The 19,337-nt window shown below is 38.3% G+C and overlaps 1 long non-coding RNA gene across 1 annotated transcript; it reads right to left on the bottom strand.

Moving 5' to 3' along the window:
* Positions 1-1,260: 1,260 nt before the first annotated feature.
* Positions 1,261-17,924, bottom strand: LOC145995324 (uncharacterized). Its single transcript, XR_014442437.1, has 3 exons — positions 17,751-17,924; positions 3,271-3,381; positions 1,261-1,527 (listed from the first exon to the last, which is right to left on the bottom strand). It is a non-coding gene; the product is annotated as an uncharacterized LOC145995324 (long non-coding RNA).
* Between the last annotated feature and the right edge of the window lie 1,413 nt (positions 17,925-19,337).

Here is a 19,337-nt window from a genome sequence, read left to right as displayed (position 1 = left end):
TATATTCACATATTCACACATAACGTCTTGCACGAAAGCGAGTATTTTAGGATCCAGGTGTCTCATTTCTATTCCTGGTGACTGTAAGTATTGCTTGCAATGCAAATCCTTCTACTTTATGGTTGTTAACAAGCATTTAACAGTGTTATCACAAACAAACTTGGTATCTTAACAGGCCCGTACCCAGGTAGGAGCCAGGGGGGCTGAGCCCCTCTGCAAATGCCTTCAGCCCCCCTGGCACTGCCGTCAGCCCCCTTGCCATTAGGTAACACTATTTTGTATAATTTGTTTGCAGTGAAGAGTGAACATGTAGACAGCACATATTATTTTGCTCACAACTTTGGTGAAGGATAAATTCACATAACATGAACAGCAGCCATTATATTCTTTATCTGTACCTTGGCTGCCCCTGTTGCGACGTCCCTTTAGAAAAAAATCTGTGACTTTGATGTCATCATGCAAATTACCTCCGCATCTGCGTCAAAGGTCAACAGCTCCCAAGTGTTAGGGACGAAGGGGAGTTTCATTGCTTCGGCCGGGGGTGGAATGTACTGTATGCACATTGATTGAATATTGTGCATTTTTTCTTCTGTGATATAAATATCTGTATCATAAAAAGTACTATGTAGTGTGTAATAAAGGATGATTTCAGTAGCAGTCGCTAAGATGAATAGTGACACTCCGAATGCCGTTCAGCTCCAAGTTCATCAGCTAATGGCATGGGCAGGGGGTGAGAGGGGGTGAAAAATAAAATGTAAAAAATGACCTACATTAGTGTCGAATCCATAGTTTTCGGAGTCGCTAAGCTAATTGGTGACATTCACGATGACATTTGAGAGAGAAGATCGCCGTGTTTCTCCCAGGGACAACTTTAATAGAAGATTGGGATAAATAAATAAAGGGTAATCAGCTAGTTATGTTATAACTAGACCTCAGAATTTTATGCTCGAAAATAATAAGTTTTAAGTGTCTAAAATATGCTTTAAAAGTATGAAATGAGGCACTAAAAATAAATGTAAAATTAAGTCGTAAAGTAAACTCTCAAACTACATTTTACACAATGCTATTAAAAAGTTGCTATTATAAAACCTACAGATTTAATGAAGGTTTATGCTTACACCAACGTTCATGAAGAAACATTGTTAAAAAAAAGTACATCACAGCAGATACACATTTAGCTAATCCGTTTATGCAACTTGGTGTTAATTAGCAGTGCAGTAAATTAATTCCCCCCCACCAATTTTCACACTGAAACTGCGCCTTTTGACCGTTAGAACCATTTTAAAGGCACAAAAAGATATCTATACACAGACACATGTTAAAGGTGCAAATTTAAAGTTATTTATAGTCATCATGTTCACTTTGTCTTCATTGTTGCTCATGAAAACTTATTTCACACGACTTTGAAAATTACATTTTGTTATTTTTGTTGGGGAAAAAAGGCAACCAGCCTACAGCATTGTTTGTCTAATCTTAGTTTGAGTGGCGAAATTGTTGCTGCATCCAAGGTAGCTGTCTGTCTCCACACTGTTGAGGGGAAAATTTGAATTAATGAACATTTAGAATGAATAGTAACTTCAACTGCAATTCTACATTGCACCCGTGTGTGTTATCTAAAATATAGATTCAGACAAAGCGTCCACAGACCTTTTATGCAGATCGTAGCTATATCAAGGAAGATTTCACAGGTTGAATTTTTGACTGCTGCATTGTATATGGGAAAGGAGGAGACTAGATTTTTCTAGAAATTCTAGCTACGTGGAGAACAAGAGACCTTTAAAAATGTTAAAATAACAACAGGGTCGTTATTTCTGCCTTTTTGGACTAAAACCAATTATTTTTCACCCAAATAGGCAATTACTTGACCAACAGTGAGAATTTTATTTTCTGTGTAATATTTAGAGCTCAATTGTAGGCTTCGGCCGGCCGGTCATCCTTCAGGAGCGAGTTCATGTGCAAATGTATCTATTGCAAACAAGACAACTTACCGATTTGCCCGAATAAGTGGCTAAAGAACACACACACACTCAATTTCTTTAGCCAGTTATCCGGGCAAATCAGTAAGTAGTCTTGTTTGCAATAGATACATTTAAAAAATATATAAATATATCTAAAAGATAATTTTTATTCTTTTTTCATCGGACAGTTCTTGTAATTGATCAATACACTCGAATGCATGGACGGGTAAAGGACACATCCTGGGCGTTCTTTACCATTTGCACATATACAAACGACTCGCTTCCAAAAGACTGCTTCTGGAACGATTCGTTTCGTGCAATGCATAAGATCAAGGATGGTAAATATGTTTCATTGATTGATTTGGTGTTTTAAGTCCTCTTTATGCAAAGTAAGGCTAATCGGGACTGGACCTACAGTTTTAAGTGGGATCCGAATCACTATGTACCTCCATCGGGTGTCGAACCCTGGACCCCTCGATTACAAGGCGACGACGGGTAAACATATTAATGACGACAATGAACAGATGTTACTATCCGTTTTAAATCAGTGGTTCCCAAAGTGTGTGCCGCGGCACCCTGGGGCACCGTGATTGACTTTCAGGGGCTCTGGTTGACTTACAGGGGCGCTTCGAAATGTTCCAATATTTTCACTGAATAGTTAGTCAATGCTATGAATGTTTCAAATATGTTCTTATTTAGTACATATTTACATATGGATTGCTTCTGAATTTAAAATACGTGTTTAATTTTTAACGTACGGCATGCAATCTTCCAAGTAACTGAGCGTTGTAAGTGTTAGATAGTCCTACATTCTGACTTAGGCGCCGCGGAAAAATCTTGAAACACTAAGGGCGCCGTGAAGCAAAGAAGTTTGGGAACCCTTTCCTTAAATGGTCGAAAATCAATCTCTCTGAACCATGGAAAAATGATGCTAGGAGGAAAAATACGAAACACGAGGGAAGAAGGAATATGAGCAATGTTACATTGACTGACACTTCAATCATAAGCATCAGAACCTAGTTATTGTGGCCATTCTTTATAATACCCGAATATCTTAATATCAAGTACACAGAATACATCTTTCTGGACTGATTGATTTGTTTTATTGCACTTCACTTTTCTTCCACTTTTGGCTAATCGCGAAGATGAGGATGAATGGGGATCAGATGAAAGTGATCAAAGGACAATCACGCACACACATGGACAGGACACAATACAAAGCCTACAGATGATTACACCGATTATACTGGAAGACAGCTTGACATTTGAGAAATACTGCAATGTCAAAGAAGAAAGTTATGATGCTTCTCACCGTCTACATTTCTTCCATTTGAACGCTGCCTCTCCTAGGTTCATCCGAATGATGAGGCTGGAGGATGAACTGCATTGGCTAGCCACTAGATAACAGAAACCGGCACCAGAGCTGTGAATGAAGTTAGGCTTCTAGATTGAAGAATTCACCAGGAAAGTTACTATTTAAAAACTCTCACTAAGTTACTTTAACAATTACTATATTTTAATTAAGATACATTACAAGAGTCATTTCATACGAAATCAACACAGCCCAAAACTTGACCATCTAAGATTTTCATGAAATTTTGGAAGTTGAAACTATTCATTGTACTTAGTAACGGAAAATTTTGAGTCTAGTGCGTCTTGGAATTGTAAAATTATTTAAGGTTAATTTCGCAGAAATTGCTCTTCCTATGCCCGTCTAGCAATACTAAATGTGCTGTAACTCTGACCCTATTCGACCTAGGAAGCTGAAATAAAGTTTATTGTATGTGCAAGGAATTGAACAAGCTTAGTTTAAACCCCCCCAAATTTCATGGAAATCTGAGGTGATCAGGTTGAAAATTGCACATATCTGAGCATGGGCGTCGCCAGAAATTTTTGTAGGGGTGGTCAAAACTTGATTAATAAAAATAATATTAATATTAATACTAATAATAATTTCGACGGTTTTGATTGTTATTTAACAATAATAACTATTACAAAATAATAAATTTCACCGAGTATGTTCCAAATTTATCATTATTATTGTTATTATTATTATTATTATTATTATTATATAAATGGGAAGACATTACTACTCGGCCTCATGAATTTTCAGCACAACTATATTCCATTATTTTTTACGTTTCATACTGTTGCTGTAATGCAATTCATAGTTATTGTATTTTGTTATTAACTTTACACACCTTGTTAAAAGGACACTTTGAAAGTTAAGGGAAATTTTATTCATAAAGTTTATGTTGTGTGATCTCTAACACAAAACTATACGTTTTGGAACTGTAGGAACTGAGGAACAATTTATTCTTTGGATTAAATGGAAGAAGATGAAAATCTACACTGGTTCCTGCGTTTTACATTATTTGTTTTCGATCTAATTCATTTTTAACTTTTGTTATTCTGCTCGAGTACTAATTAAAGGAACTTTATTTATGTTATGAACAATAAAAATCTCTTATATTTTTGTAACTTGAAATCAAAGATCCAAATTTTCAAGGGGGATCGATGAACCCATTCGACCTCCCCTCCCGACGCCCATGTATCTGTGTTGATTTGGCATGGAATGACTCATAACTGGTATAACATGTTTCATATATGAATTATAAGCGAACTATGGTCTTTCACTGATGAACATAAAATTTAGTAAATATAACAAATATAGATGTATTAGCATTAAAAGTAAATCCCTTTAGTTGTAAATGAAGAAAAGTTTATTTCTCTTGTCTTGCAATTTTTGTTAATTACTGTTGAACCAAGAAGCTATAGTGTATCTAGAATGATTGTCCAAGGCAAAGAAACCCGGGTTCGAATCCCGGTCTGGTTATGGATGTTCTTCATGAGTGTCCGTCCCTTCACCAATTTAATCGCATGATTACTCGTCCTCATCTTCGCGATTAGCCAAAAGTGGCAGAAATGCGAGGCAAAATGAACCAAATCAATAAACAATCTCATATTTTAGGTGTTCTAATACGGGTAATAAATGTACACACACTTTGAATTGTAATAAAGACAATGGTCACAAAGATACATCTACGTTTGATGACCTAAATTAAAGAAAACCCGTGTAGAATTGTTAAAGTTATCCCACATGTTAAAGCTGATAACCATTCTGATCCAACCGCCGAGCAATGAAATTACATTGTTATTTGGGTTCAATATCTTTCAATGGTTGACTTCAGTTTAATGATTTTTGACAATATTGTGCCACAGACGACATCTTGGATATGTCGATGTAAATAGTTTCTTGAAGCGTCTGCTTTTATACCACATTTTGGACAAATATCACTTGAAGCTGGTAAATAAATGCATTTATGTGGCAAATAAAACCAACGAAATGATTTTTACAAAACTTAGGAACGTGGTTAAAGAAATTTAGGGATGAATGAACAGTAAAGGATAGAAATATGACGACAAAATATCCAGGTCCTAAAATGATTATCATCAAGGTTCCCGGGTTCGATATCCGGTGGGCACATAGTGGTTCGAATCCCACTTTAAACTACAGGTTCGGTCTCGATTAGGTATTCTGTGCATAAAGTGGACTTAAAAATCAAATTGTTCTAATCATATAATCTAATAAATACGTATCAGAATGAATTTACATTATTGGCGTGCAACAATATCCTATCCAACAATGATCTGTGTTGCTATAGAACTTATATGAAAAACGCTTAAAGGAAATAAAAGACAAAATGTGATGTAATAAAAATCAATGAGACAATTGGCTTTCAAGCTTTGCAGCAAAGCCAACAATTAATCAACAAAACAGAATGGTAAGTAGGTCAATTATGTAATATATGAGTATAATATAGATATGCATTGTTCTGTCGTTCAAATCGTAGCAATTCTCAACTGCATGGGCATCACGTGATCAGTAGAATGAAATTTCTTGCTACAGGGAAGTGAGGCTGACTGTTTGGTGCCTTATCAGAAGGTCACCCCCTTATATCCCCCTACGTTGTTCGAGTTCGAAAACTTTCTGAAAATAAGGATTTCTATATTAACAGGAATTCGCCACCACATAAATAATCGTAGGCCCTTCTAAATCACAATACAGATTATTGCTTTAACTTTCAATTGCTGTGCTGGTATTTTTTCTAAGATACTTGTAAACAACTTGAGAAGGTGTTGTTCGTAATAATACTCGAAGTTTCTTCTCTGATGTAAATTTGAAGGAGTTTTTGTCTAAAGTCCACGTTATGCACAGAAAGCTAATCGGGACTAGACCTACAGTTTAAAGTGATATCCGAACTACTATGTGCGTAAACTTCAAAGGTCATGCAAAATAAATTCCTTATAAAAGAATATGTTAAATGTAATTATATGTAACCTTCACTTGAAACATTCACATTAAGAAGTTTACTCATAGAATGGTGTCTAAGTCATTATACACAATTCTTTAAGGAAAAATATACTGAGTTAATATTATTATACACATATAGCTATAAGGGAGCAAATGGTAAGAAAAGTAGCAAATTAAACGCCACGTTTATATTTCAAAATGTCGAAACCGCATGAGTAACATTTAAGCACGTCTCCCACCGAGCTGGAATTCTTACTAGAGAAAGGTCTTCCAGCCGAAACGGTCAGAAAGGGTATCTAGGAAGTCGAGCTCTGTGGGACAGGCTTTCAATCCGTAAATGCAGCAAAACATTACAATCATGAATTTTGCACAATTCAGTGTTATTACAGGGAAATTTGTAGTATGGATTGAATTGTATGTACGAGTACAAAATAATACATTTATCTTTCTCAGGAAAGTGTCTCAACATCCTTTGGGAAGTGGAAAGACGCCACCAAATCCTCATTGCCTGTTCAACCGACAGACTGAACACCAAGGCCTTCACGTTTTCTAAGGAGCCAGTGAGACAGGCAATATCATCTAACAAGAGGAGTGCTGTAAAAGCAAGAGGTGAGGATTCAGTTTTATTATTTTTCAAATATGTATACAATATCACTTATTATTCGACGTACGCGTCCAATGGTATCATATCAAGCTGGACATAATTTCGTAGATTCAGAAAAATCTAGAGATAGTACCTGAACAAAGGCGACCTTTTTATAGTGCGCGTCAAATCTCCTGCATATGGCGATAGCCAATAGCAGCGCACTGCAGCGGTGCCATGTCGAAATCTCACACGGAAAAGAGACAGCGTGGTTGAGCGAAACACCTTGTCACGGAGAGCACGGAACATTAGATAATATAACATATAATAAACTTAATGGAAGAAAATAACATACCTGATTATGCCAGAGGGACTGCATAATTGTTTCAATATTCTCAAGGTGGAAGTTGTACAGCCTTTGTAAGATATTTTGTCCCGTAAAGAGTACGTTATCCTTTTGGCAGTAGAAAATTCGCCACAATCGTAAATTTCAAAGACGGTTCTACGAACTACGTCTTTTTCAAAGTCATCTAAGTTTGTCGTTCTTTTTTGGTACGTTAATGTGCTTTCTAGGTGATTGAAACATTGGAGCAGGCCCCGATCCACATTGTTTTGCCCCCCGAACATATCCGAGAAACGGTAGCTTGATTCACACCACACGCTTGAGCTGTTAGAGCCTGGCACTTCTTAAAGTCAATTTTACTTCTCTCTTCTTCACTCGAACATTTTTTTTAAAAAAAATTGTACACCTGAAAAATCACCCATCGTGCCTGGCTTCGTACAACACTGTATTGTTCTCTCTTCTCTCGCTATCACTACCACTTGGTTTACTCAACGACATGCTGCACACACACACACACACACACACACACACACACACACACTAAAAACGTGGGAAAAACGAACAGTGACGGTATCCTCTTCGTCAATTTCTCCTTCTACCATCACTGGGAACGAACCTGCCCTGTTCCCTTCGCTAATCGGAAAGTTTCGGAATGCAACAGGAACGAAGGGAGAACAAAAACGATACAATGCAAATACGTTTATAATGACATTGCTTCTACAGAGGGAACGGTATAAGCTACAATCACGCTTGTTTTTCGTACATACTCGCAAATTCATTATCTTTCCATCTGTTGAACTACTGACACTTGAAATAATATATTTATATCCGAGCGCCAGGTACACGATTTAGTAGCAAGGTGAAACAGGTTCTGAACTAGGCAACGCCGCACGTCTGTGATTCGCTGGTGCTGTTCAGCAGTTCAAGGCCATATGCAGGAGATTTGACGCGCACTCTAAATATCCAGTTATCTAGCAGACTTCCATGTGCAGGGGTTCGTTACTGCATGATTATCAGTTGTGACCTGCTCGTTACGATAAATATAAAAATGTAAGGATCTGGTACTATCGTGTATTCGATTGTCCTTTGTTTTTGATCACGTGATGTTCTCTGCTCGGGGAGAGAAGGCTGAGCAGCCGCAGAGTACACATACACTAGGTTGGTTGGTCTATGTCATTAATCTTAGTTTATACGATACAAGTAGTACTTGCAATGTTATTTTATTATACTTATAACTTAGTTATCCATTGTTAAATAATGCGCATGTTTTGTAATTGCATTGTAATGAATATTATTGAGAATAGATTCAAGAATTTATTGAACATTTATGTAACATATAAGATTATTGGCAGTACTTTAAAACATGTTTCAATCATTGAGACAGCAAGACCTCAGATCAAATATGTTAATGGGTCTTCTGCTATACTTAGTGTAGTTACGATTTGTAGCGACCTTACACTTTAAAGGTTGTTACACAGTTTTGTAACGAAACGAATTGACAAAAGATATCCTTAAAAATTGTAGAAGGGTTTTGATGTAATCATTCCATTTCGCTGTTCTTGAAAGCTAGAAAAATTCCAAAAATGTTGTGATGGGGCACATGTAATTTCTTGAGCAACGCACCGTGGGCCGGTTCATGTTCTTGCCCTGCAGCGTGTAGATTGATATATTTTATTTCTGTGGCTGTCATATTTAAAATGTCTAATTCGTATTTTAGACACGGTTCGTACTGGTTGCTTCTTTCTTGACAGTCTCATTGTTACTTTTCTCCTCTGGTGAAGGTTCCAGTTATATTATATTTAGTTGTTGTTAATGAATAACTTTACAGGATTGGGTATATTCGTGTTACCTTGGATATTTCAGAGGCAACTCGATGGTCCAGGGACGAGACAGAGAGTGCTGCACGCTCCAAGGGGAACCTTCCTAACGAATTGGTAAGTACAATTTCTATTCCCCTGATGATTAGGGAACGGATTTTAGGTGCAAAAAAAAGAGGGATTTAGGATTTTATAAAATTCCATGTTCGGACTCTCAAGTGCTTGAAAGAAATTAATAGGTATGATTATTAATTAATAATAATTTTATGAAATGTTCATGTTCCGGGTATCTTGAAGCAAGCGAATGGAGACAAGTCTCTGCGCAAGTAGTGACAAGCGACAATTTTACCTATGAACTCGTGAGAGGGAACGGGATTGCGTGGAGGGGGAGCTACTGCAGCTAACAGCCTTTGCAGCAACGTGTACTGCTTCGCTCTGCCCACTTGATTCCACCTCCTCCCCTTCTCCGCCGCTATGCGGGGCCTTGCTCCAGAGATTCCGGGTACAGAGTGTAGAGGTTCGGATCCAACTTTAAACTGTAGGTCCAGTAGAAAGTGGACTCAACACAAGCAAGAAAACTCAAAACTCAAACAGAAGGCAGGTTCGCAGTGGTCTTCTCTCCTCGATGAGCATATACGAGGGTAGTTGTAGTTTTCATCGTGAACCCTTCTCTTTCACCTAAGTTGGTGTGTCAATGGAGGAAATAGGCGACGTGATTGGTCACTTGTGGTGTTGCTTTTCCTATTCGTTACAGCAGGAGCTCGAAGCAGCCAATCAGACGACCGTATTCTTGGAATCATCCCTCGCTCTACTGTTAGAGCCCAGGAATAGCGCAGGCAGTGCTTTCAAAATAATAAATAATTGTAGCTAGTTGTTGGTATGCAACACATATGGGCCTTTTAATCGCCTGGTACAGCGTTCAATAATGGAGAACGCCTCAACCAGTCAGTTCACTCCACATTTTTCCAATTTCGTGATGCAATGGCGGAAATTTGCACAGAGGAGACGCCGACAGCCCTTGCTATTGCATTACTTCTTTTGCCGCTCGGATTGGTTCATGGTCTAAAGGGCCTCAAACCTTTGTGGTGGTAATTAAGGGTCGTTCTTAGTAAAAGTTATTTAAAAGTCGTTTTTCAGGTACAAACAGGGCGCTTAGGCATTCACAGGAATTTATGGTTCATTTAGGCGTTTTAGGTCCTATGGAATGTCACGGACACTTCTGGATTGTAATAACTCCATTTACCTTCAATTGGATTGCTACAAGCCAGAAGTGTCCGTGACTGTACATGGAACGCAAAGATCCCTAAATAGCATCCGTCTAGGATGAAGCAAAAAAGGAAAATGGTATGGAACTAGAAATCCGTTCCCTACTGATGACGCAAATAACGTTGAAAATTTCTCAGTATATCATTGCATTGTTTCGTTTTAAATTGATGATTGCATTTCATGTATTTTCGTAGCAGTTTTCAGTGTTTCCTAATATATATTGTATCGCCAAGTTCAAAATTAATTCCTTGATGCCTGTGCAGTAAATTTAAAAAGTTCAATACCAGAGTATTAAGCTTTCAATGACTTAGCGAAATACAACATATCTACAGTTATGTGAGAAGGTCAACAGGAAAGAAAAACTATTTTTCTTTTGTAGCTGGTATGTACGAGGTGTGATTGAAAAGTTCTTAGACAGGAGCCGCCACTGTTAACTGGTTGGGTTTTCTAGGGGTTGCGTGTGAGAGAAAGAAAGCTTGTTTTGTCCTTGAAGCATCCTGAAAAGGTCAGAGCTCAACCTATGTTTAGTTGCAAGCTGCTGCCTATTAAGTGCGGACGTGTGTACTGTTGTCGGCGGATTATAGTCTGTGCAGAACAGTGGATGAAAAAACGGAACAATGCGCGTGTGTAAAATTTTGCTTTAAAAACGAAAAATCAGCTTCGGAAACCAATGAACTGTTGAAAATAGCTTTCGCGGATGCGTGTGTATGTAGGGCAAGTGTTTTTTAATTGGTGCGTAAATTTAGAGATGGCCGATGGCAATGTAGATCGCATGTGAAGACAACGTTAGTCGTTTTTTCAATAATACCGGTATTGTGCACCAGGAATATGCCCCTCAGGGGCAGACATTCACCAAGGAATACTACAAAAGTGTTCTTGAGCGGTTATGTGGAAAAGTGCGGAAGAAGAGACCAGCACTCTGGCGATACAAGAACGCACCTGTTCATCGTTCATTCCAAATCACTGAATTTCTGGCCAAATTCCAAATTCCTGTACTTCTCCAACCCCCTATTCTCCAAATCTAGCCCCAGCAGACTTCTACCTATTTCAAAATTGAAATTGCTGCTCAAAGAGAAGCGGTTTGAGTCAATTGAAGAGATCCAGGGAAAAACGGCAAAGTGCCTTAACACCCTCAAGAAGAGGAACTTCCAGGATTGATTCCAAAAGTGAAAATACCATTGAAGTCGGTGTGATCAATCAGGAGGGGAGACCATTTTGAAAAGGATTCATCACAATAACCTGTAAGTACTGTCATTTGGAAATTACAAACCCAGTCTAAGAGCTTTTCAGTCACACCTCGTATAATGCTATTTTGTCAACAAAAGGTAATATTTTAATTCTGTGGTTATTTAAAATGTCAAATTCGCATTTGTTAGACACGGTGTTGTTATTAAAGAAAAATATTCCACGTTTCATGAAGCACTTCCGATATACACTTGATTGTGTTTGTGTAATATTTTAGCTGATGTGTGAACATTATGTCCAGGAACATGTGATTGTAAAGATGTTGTAATGAGAAGTTGCTTTGTAGATCTTACATGCAAATCGATAACTGTTCTAAGGAAACGTTCAATAAACATTGTAACACTTTCACGTTTGCATTGCTCCGGTAACCAGTAGTAAAATAAATACCGTTTCTTTATTCTTACAGGTTCCAGTAAATTATTTGTAATTTGACGTGTCAAAAAAAAAAGGATCTTTTTCCTGTATACTTAAAATAATCTTCCTTCGCAAAAAGGTCTATTTGGGACCAGACGAAAACTGGAGTACATTTCTTAAAGGTTGACTCAAGGGAAGGGGAAGGGGGGAGGATTTCAGAGGGGGAGAAAGAGCACTGCGGAGGGGTGAATGGTCCGTGGGGGATGTAACCCATGCCGGGAGGGACGTAGGCACCAGCGGGTTGCTGAAAAAGCAGTCGTTGGTGAAAACTCCATACTTCCACCCTTTTACGAGCCCCGTCTCAATGGGTCTCTCGGGGCTCTTGGTCACGGTATCGGGGTGGTGTGATGGCGTACAGGAGGCGTGGGTGACTGCTCGCCTCTGTCGGTGTTTGTGAGAGGCGGGGGAGGCCGTCCCTTTTCCCTCCTTAGTTGTGTAGGGGAAGGGTTGCAGGGGATGTAGTGGTTGCATGGAAACTCGCACGACTCGCTCCTTTACACTCCACACCGCTCGGTCCTCTGTCGCCTGGAAGCAGTTCGATCTCCTTTCCATTTTTTCCAGATGTTATCCAGTATTCTTCCAGTGACTCATGGTGCCACAATCAGAATAGCTATTGAAAATTTGGAACATTTTCTGTTCACATTTTATTTTGGTTAGTTTGCATCATTCTGTACTTCTCTGGGTGCATCGTGACAACGGGAATGAATTATAAAGCAGACGATTTGACAAAGACATTAACGGTTCCATCCCTGTATCCAGGATTTGAGCTTAAAACCTGTGGCTTCACGGCGCGTTACACTCACACACAGAGCATACAGCACAATAGTTCAACCGATATTTTCGAACTGTAAGCCGTAACGCCATTGTCAGGGGTTTTAACATCATTTGGAGAATGTTGCATTAATGACTGACAGAACATATTTTACATTATAGTATCTATCTATGTTTAATTCGCAACACCAGATTATGTCCACAAAAACTCCACTCTTCTAATGCTCTCAACTGAGTTTAGATGCCAGAGTTGAATATTGTTAATTTTTTTCTCTATAAACACATAATGATTTTGAAGAGCTAAACTTTTCCTTAGTCTAACTTCCATAATTCCTTTAAACACTCTCGTAGCTATAAGCATTGTACTTGCAGGCATTAATCTTACACATTGAAGATGGTATAATAACTTTTAGTAATTTCTTTTATGTGCATTTCTTGAACACTACTATATTTCAATACTCCTAAATGTAATATCCCATATTTCATTTTTCCATCTTCCCAAATAAACTGCTCTTAATATTCTAAAGGCTTTCTCACACATGAACGTGTTTGCAAAGCTTCTGAATTCATTTGAGGCTACCTTCAAGTTCCATCTACGCAGGAATGAATGAATTAAATGAATTTTTGTAGTGCATTGGCCGTATGTCCATTTTGCACCCTTCTATGTGGAGGAAAACTCTTCCTATCTAAAACCCTTACTTTAAAGTTAAAAAAGGTGCCTAAAGAACTCCATCAGAAAGATTAATAGTACAATGTTGTAAAGGAACCTGCACAAAACTAACAATACATTAAAAGCTAAGGACACACTAAAAGGGAACTTCCTCAATGCGTGTGAAAGATGAATGCTCTTCCAAGAAGTAAGAACATTTGCTAAAACACTGTCATCATCTCCAAACATGAATGATAAATCTTTGGGAATGTTAAAAACTGTCTGAGGAATGTAAAATCGTTACATTCGAGAACAATACCCCAACCACTTAAAACAGCATTGCATACACGACACATTGGAGGTGCAGCCCTTGCAGCAAAAGACCATGGGTGAGAAGGCTGTGTCCAATTCTAAGACGGGTCAAAATTGCCTCTTCTCCTAGGGAGGTCCTACGAGGAACGTCATGCACCAATCATGAGCTTGATAACACGAAGCTTGTTCCCAGTTACGTCATCCCATTCTTGCTGTCAAGTGTCAAGAAGGTTTAGGAGTTTCATCCTAATAGTACTTGTGAAAAGGCAAATGACAGATTTGATTTGTATTTTTACGTCGCTTCTTCGTCTGTTAATCGTGACGACGAAGATGTATGAAGATTAGATGGAAGTGAAGAAAGGATGAACTATACTCATGTATAGTTTCTACTCAAACCAGTAAAAATATCTACGTTTTCACGTTAATCGCGACGATGGGAATGAATGGAAAATAAATGGTGATGGAACAAAGTCAACATCTGTGCCTTAAACAGGAATCGAACCTAGAACTTAGGTATCTATTAGTTACTAACTAATGTATGTGACACACCATGAGTCACTGGACCACACACACCATTTTTTTCTATTTCGTTTCTTCCTGTTTTATAGAAGTGTTATGGTTGATTCATTATATAACGATTCCTATTTCGTCAGAATTTTGGGCGAGTGCATATGTGTGTGTGTCCATTACACCACACACACTCCGGTCATTTTATTTGTCAATTTGCCCATCAGTAGGTCTCTAGGAATCATCAAACTTTTTTTATTGGCTGTTGTACCCAACTGCCGTCATTCCTGTCTTACATTCTGTAGATCCTTATCTCCTTCTAATTGGAAATTTTATTTCCATGTATTTCAGTTATTCTACTCATCCTCTTTGATCATTTATTGTCACTCCCTGTTTTTTGTGTTTGGATTTCGTTTAGATTCCAACGCTTTTCTTGCCCAATGCGATTCATCACAACAATGAGGATGAATAAGAACTGATGAATCTCACGAAACGTCATGCCTTACTCTTTATACCTCTGTAGAATAATCACAAGGACTAGAATGGATGATGAATTTATAGGAGCCTTGATCTCTCGCGTTCAAAATATGCAAAAATTGGTAAATTTTCGCGTTTTCCCCTCTCAATATTCGCGTAGCCTAAATTAATAAAGCTAGAATTGTTTACGATAAAAAAAAATCATTTTCTTGAAAAAAGAAGAAGAAGAAGGTCCAAAGTGCCTCTGTTGTACTGCAGACCTTATTTATATTACTTACGTAACGCCCAGCAAGAAACATGTGACATTTCGTTCCTTCACTCATGGCTATGCATCTTTTACATACGATTTACAGCTAGTTTTTATGTGATCGAGAGATCCCGCATAGCCATACGGCGAGCACTCGTGATTTCGGTGCGAGGCATCATGCAAGTTCCAAAAGTTTACTGTTTACGGAGCATCGTGAAGACGAGGTAGGGACCTCGATTTTTCGGTGTTATATATTCTCAAAATTGTTTTTTTGACCCCTTTCCTTTCGGTATATTTCCCATCATTTGCGTTTTTATTTTAGCACAAATTACACCTTCATTCCTTCATTGTGTCTTTAAATCAATATATCAATTTGTAGGTCACGTGGCCTTCGTCTGTTCGTGACAGTTTGATATTTTGGAAACGATTTTTCAATAAGTTATTTTCCATTATTTATCGAGCGACAAATACCGATGTTATGACTCTCATGTAACTTTAGGTGAGGATTCAATCTCCGCCAACACAGCGCCACTTCGCTCAGTAACGCAGAAGGTTTCACAAGCGACAAATACCGATGTTGTCCTTGTAACGATCCGTGCGCACCTGATCCCCACCCAAATGGACAAACTTTTTTCGGTAACACAAAACATTTCTCTCTCAATAAATAACTATGTTGCGACTCCCGTGTGGCGGCAGGTGACCACTCGATCTCCCGCCAGAACCCAGCGACTTTGCTCGGTGATTTAAAACGTTCACATATAAGGAGAAATATCGTGGGAAACGTCCACTTATCCATGTATAAGCACGCACCATTAGCTATTTCGGAGTGTAAAAGTTTAGAAATCATGCACGTTATACGCCCATAATTATGGTGCATTTTATTTTTTAAGTCCAAACAAAAGAAGGCTGTATTTTCCCGGAACTTTCCTTTTCTTTTATGCGCTGTAAGTGTTGAAATTCGTGAAAAAGTTCACAATACGAATTGTATGCGAAAAACGCGTTATTTCATGATTTCAAATGCATGAAAAATGTGTTCAGAACATGGCACTGTAATGCATAAACACTTTTTGCAACAATTAACATTTTCCGGTGTTATCAGGTTACCAAAACATCAAGGTCCCTGTGAATTGATGAAATGTTCATGTTTCATCCAGAATTCGAACCTAGGACCATAAGGTGGGTGGCATGTTACCCTAACCACTATGCCAAGAAGGGTAAGGTTACATTTTTTTCAAACCCTTGAAAAGGAGATCGAACAGCCTCTATGTTCTTCCCTTGCCTCTTTCTGCTATGCTTAAGGTCTTCCTCTAGATTACGCTCTCTGTGAATTCTTCCATATACAATATTTCTTGTTCTCCTATTGAAGCATGCTTCATTGTTACACAACATTTTAAATATAAATTCAAATCATTTCCCAACAACTTTAAGCAATTCTTCCAAAATCAATAAGGCTATAATCAAACACTATTAGTACTTAGTTTAAGGAATGTAAAATTCGTATAATACAGGAACGAGAGAGATCTGTTATGGGTCTAAGAAAAACAGCATCCTATTTGTATAATTTAAGTCAATTCGTAAATATTGAACGCATAAATTAAGAAATGTAACATGCGAAAGGAAGCATAGTAAAATATAATGAACAGATAGGCTACGATGGATATACAACTAAGGTTAGAATAAGCAAAGCAAGCAGGAAACTTAGAGAAATAATATCCAGGAAAGATACATTGGAAATAAACAGTAGGGTACGATGGATATATAACTAAAGTTAGAATAAGCAAAGAAAGCAGGAAACTTAGATAAATAATATCCAGGAAAGATACATTGGAAATGTACAGATAGGGTACGATGGATATATAACTAAGGTTAGAATAAGCAAAGCAAAAATAACACTTGGAGAAAGAAGATTCAGGAAAATGAACATATAGGGTACGATGGATATATAACTAAAGTTAGAATAAGCAAAGCAAGCAGGAAACTGAGAAAGAATATCCAGGAAAGATACATTGGAAATGTACAGATAGGATACGATGGATATATAACTAAGGTTAGAATAAGCAAAGCAAAAATAACACTTGGAGAAAGAAGATTCAGGAAAATGAACAGATAGGGTACGATGGATATATAACTAAGGTTGGAATAAGCAAAGCAAGCAGGAAACGTAGAGAAATAATAGCCAGGAAAGATACATAGGAAATAAACAGATAGGGTACGATGCATATATAACTAAAGTTAGAATAAGCAAAGCAAGCAGGAAACTGAGAAAGAATATCCAGGAAAGATACATTGGAAATGTACAGATAGGATACGATGGATATATAACTAAGGTTAGAATAAGCAGAGCAAAAATAACACTTGGAGAAAGAAGATTCAGGAAAATGAACAGATAGGGTACGATGGATATATAACTAAGGTTAGAATAAGCAAAGCAAGCAGGAAACTTATAGAAAGAAGACATTGAAAAAATACATTGAAAGTGAACATATAGGGTACTAACTAAGATATATAACTAAGGTTAGAATAAGCAAAGCAAGGACGATACTTCGAGAAAGGAGATTCAATAGAAGAGGAATGTACAAAAATGTCACAGAATGCATACCTCCGTTAGTGTTAGGGTTAGGATGGAGAGAAGTAATTGAGACTGAAAATATAGAAATTAATTAGTTTAACACAGTGAACTAAGACTGACTTCAAGTTTAAGACAATATTAAATATAGGAATACATTGGTGTGGACATCGCATTGTGAGAACATAAGTATGAATTAGTTGAGAATTACATAGCTCACGTTAGGTCTAGAATACGCCTTGACAGCTGGGAAAGAAAAGGGTATATTAGCATAACTTACGTAAGTTATAGATTATGTTAGGAATATAATCATTCAAATAGGTTGTAAGATGATATCCATTCCGTTAGCACTTCTTGGCCACCATCATTCCCAGGTTTTCAATTTCTCTTTTGTCTTCTATGTCATCGTGAGGCTGTGGCATGGGCGTCTGCAGGGTTCCTGCTTCTCGGTTAAATGCTACAAGTGAAGAGGAAGGATGGATGATGAAAGGGAAAAATATTCAATGAAATGGTTTGAAAATACGCCGTTTCACAACACAGAGCATTAGCATATACTTGCCAGAACAAGCAGGGTATGGCATCTGTGCCATTTAACTCAGTTGGATTGTCTTGAAAGATCTTTTAACATTTAGTTGTTCAAAAAATGCCATTGAGTCTTAAATTCTGAGCAACTATTAGTCTACCTTTACATACAAAGGCTAATCGTGAATTAAAGCATTGCTTGTAATCTGAACTATGAAGTCCGTGCCTTTCACTGATGAGAGAACTTGAAACCCATTAAATGTAGATGTGCTTGACTACTATGCTGTATGGGCCTCCCCCATGGCGCAGTGATAGCGTCATTGCCTGCCTTGTAATCAAAGGGTCCCGGGTTCGATACCCGGTGGAGGTGTAAGTGGTTCTGATCCCACTTTAAACTGTAGGTCCAGTCCCGATTAGCCTTACTGTGCATAAAATGAACTTAAAATACCAACTCAAAACAAACAAACCAAACCATACTCTGCTGTATAATTAATTTAGTCCCTTTGTAATATTTCACAACCATTATCGTGCATCAATGGCGTCACGTCGTCGCCTTGTAATCAAGGGATCCGGGGTTCGATACCCAGTGGTTCGATTTGCACTTTAACCTTTAGGTTCAGTCCGGATTACCCTACCTGTGCATAAAGTGAACTTTAAACAAAAACTAAAACGAAAAAGCCTTCACAGTCATTAGGTCAATGCACATGACAGAAAGAGAGAGATGGATGGATGACTATCCACACTTCTCTAATGTTTCAAGCCCAGAATGTTTTACTTTGGAAGCAATATGAATGTATATCCAAATCTACTTAGGAATTCCCCTCCTGCAGGCGTCCATAGCCTCAGCTATCATACTCCTCAGTAGCTCACCTTGGTTAAGGATAAGCTCTGGCAGCAAGTGGCAAGTGGGAATGGCGAAGAGGCTGGGCATACACATGCTGTTGCAGTAAAACTATCACCACACACAAAAGAGTTTCTGTGCTACCGCTATTTATGAGGTAGTATATGGGCAGAATATCTTGTCAGTAGGGTGGTCTCCGGCCGTTCGAGCGGCTAGAGACGACTTAGCGAGTAAGGGTGACATCCGGCCACTGTATTGTGGCTGGAGTCACCGAATAGCAAGTAAGGGTTGTCTCCGGCTGTTCGAGCGGCTGGAGATACCATATTGAATAAGGGTGATCTCCGGCTGCTGTATGGCAGCTGGGATCACCGTAGTAACTAAGTGGTGGTCTCCGGCCGTTCGAGCGGCTGGAGACCACTTAGTAACTAAGGGTGATCTCCGACTGCTGTATGGCAGCTGGAGACACCGTAGCAAGTAGACTAGGTCCTTTGTAGTTAACCCCCA

The sequence above is a fragment of the Lepisma saccharinum genome, chromosome 11, assembly GCF_977018435.1.
Source record: "Lepisma saccharinum chromosome 11, izLepSacc3.1, whole genome shotgun sequence".
Classification (NCBI taxonomy): Eukaryota; Metazoa; Arthropoda; class Insecta; order Zygentoma; family Lepismatidae; genus Lepisma; species Lepisma saccharinum.
Note: the sequence above shows the minus strand (reverse complement) of the source record. Positions and strands in the feature narration are given on the sequence as shown.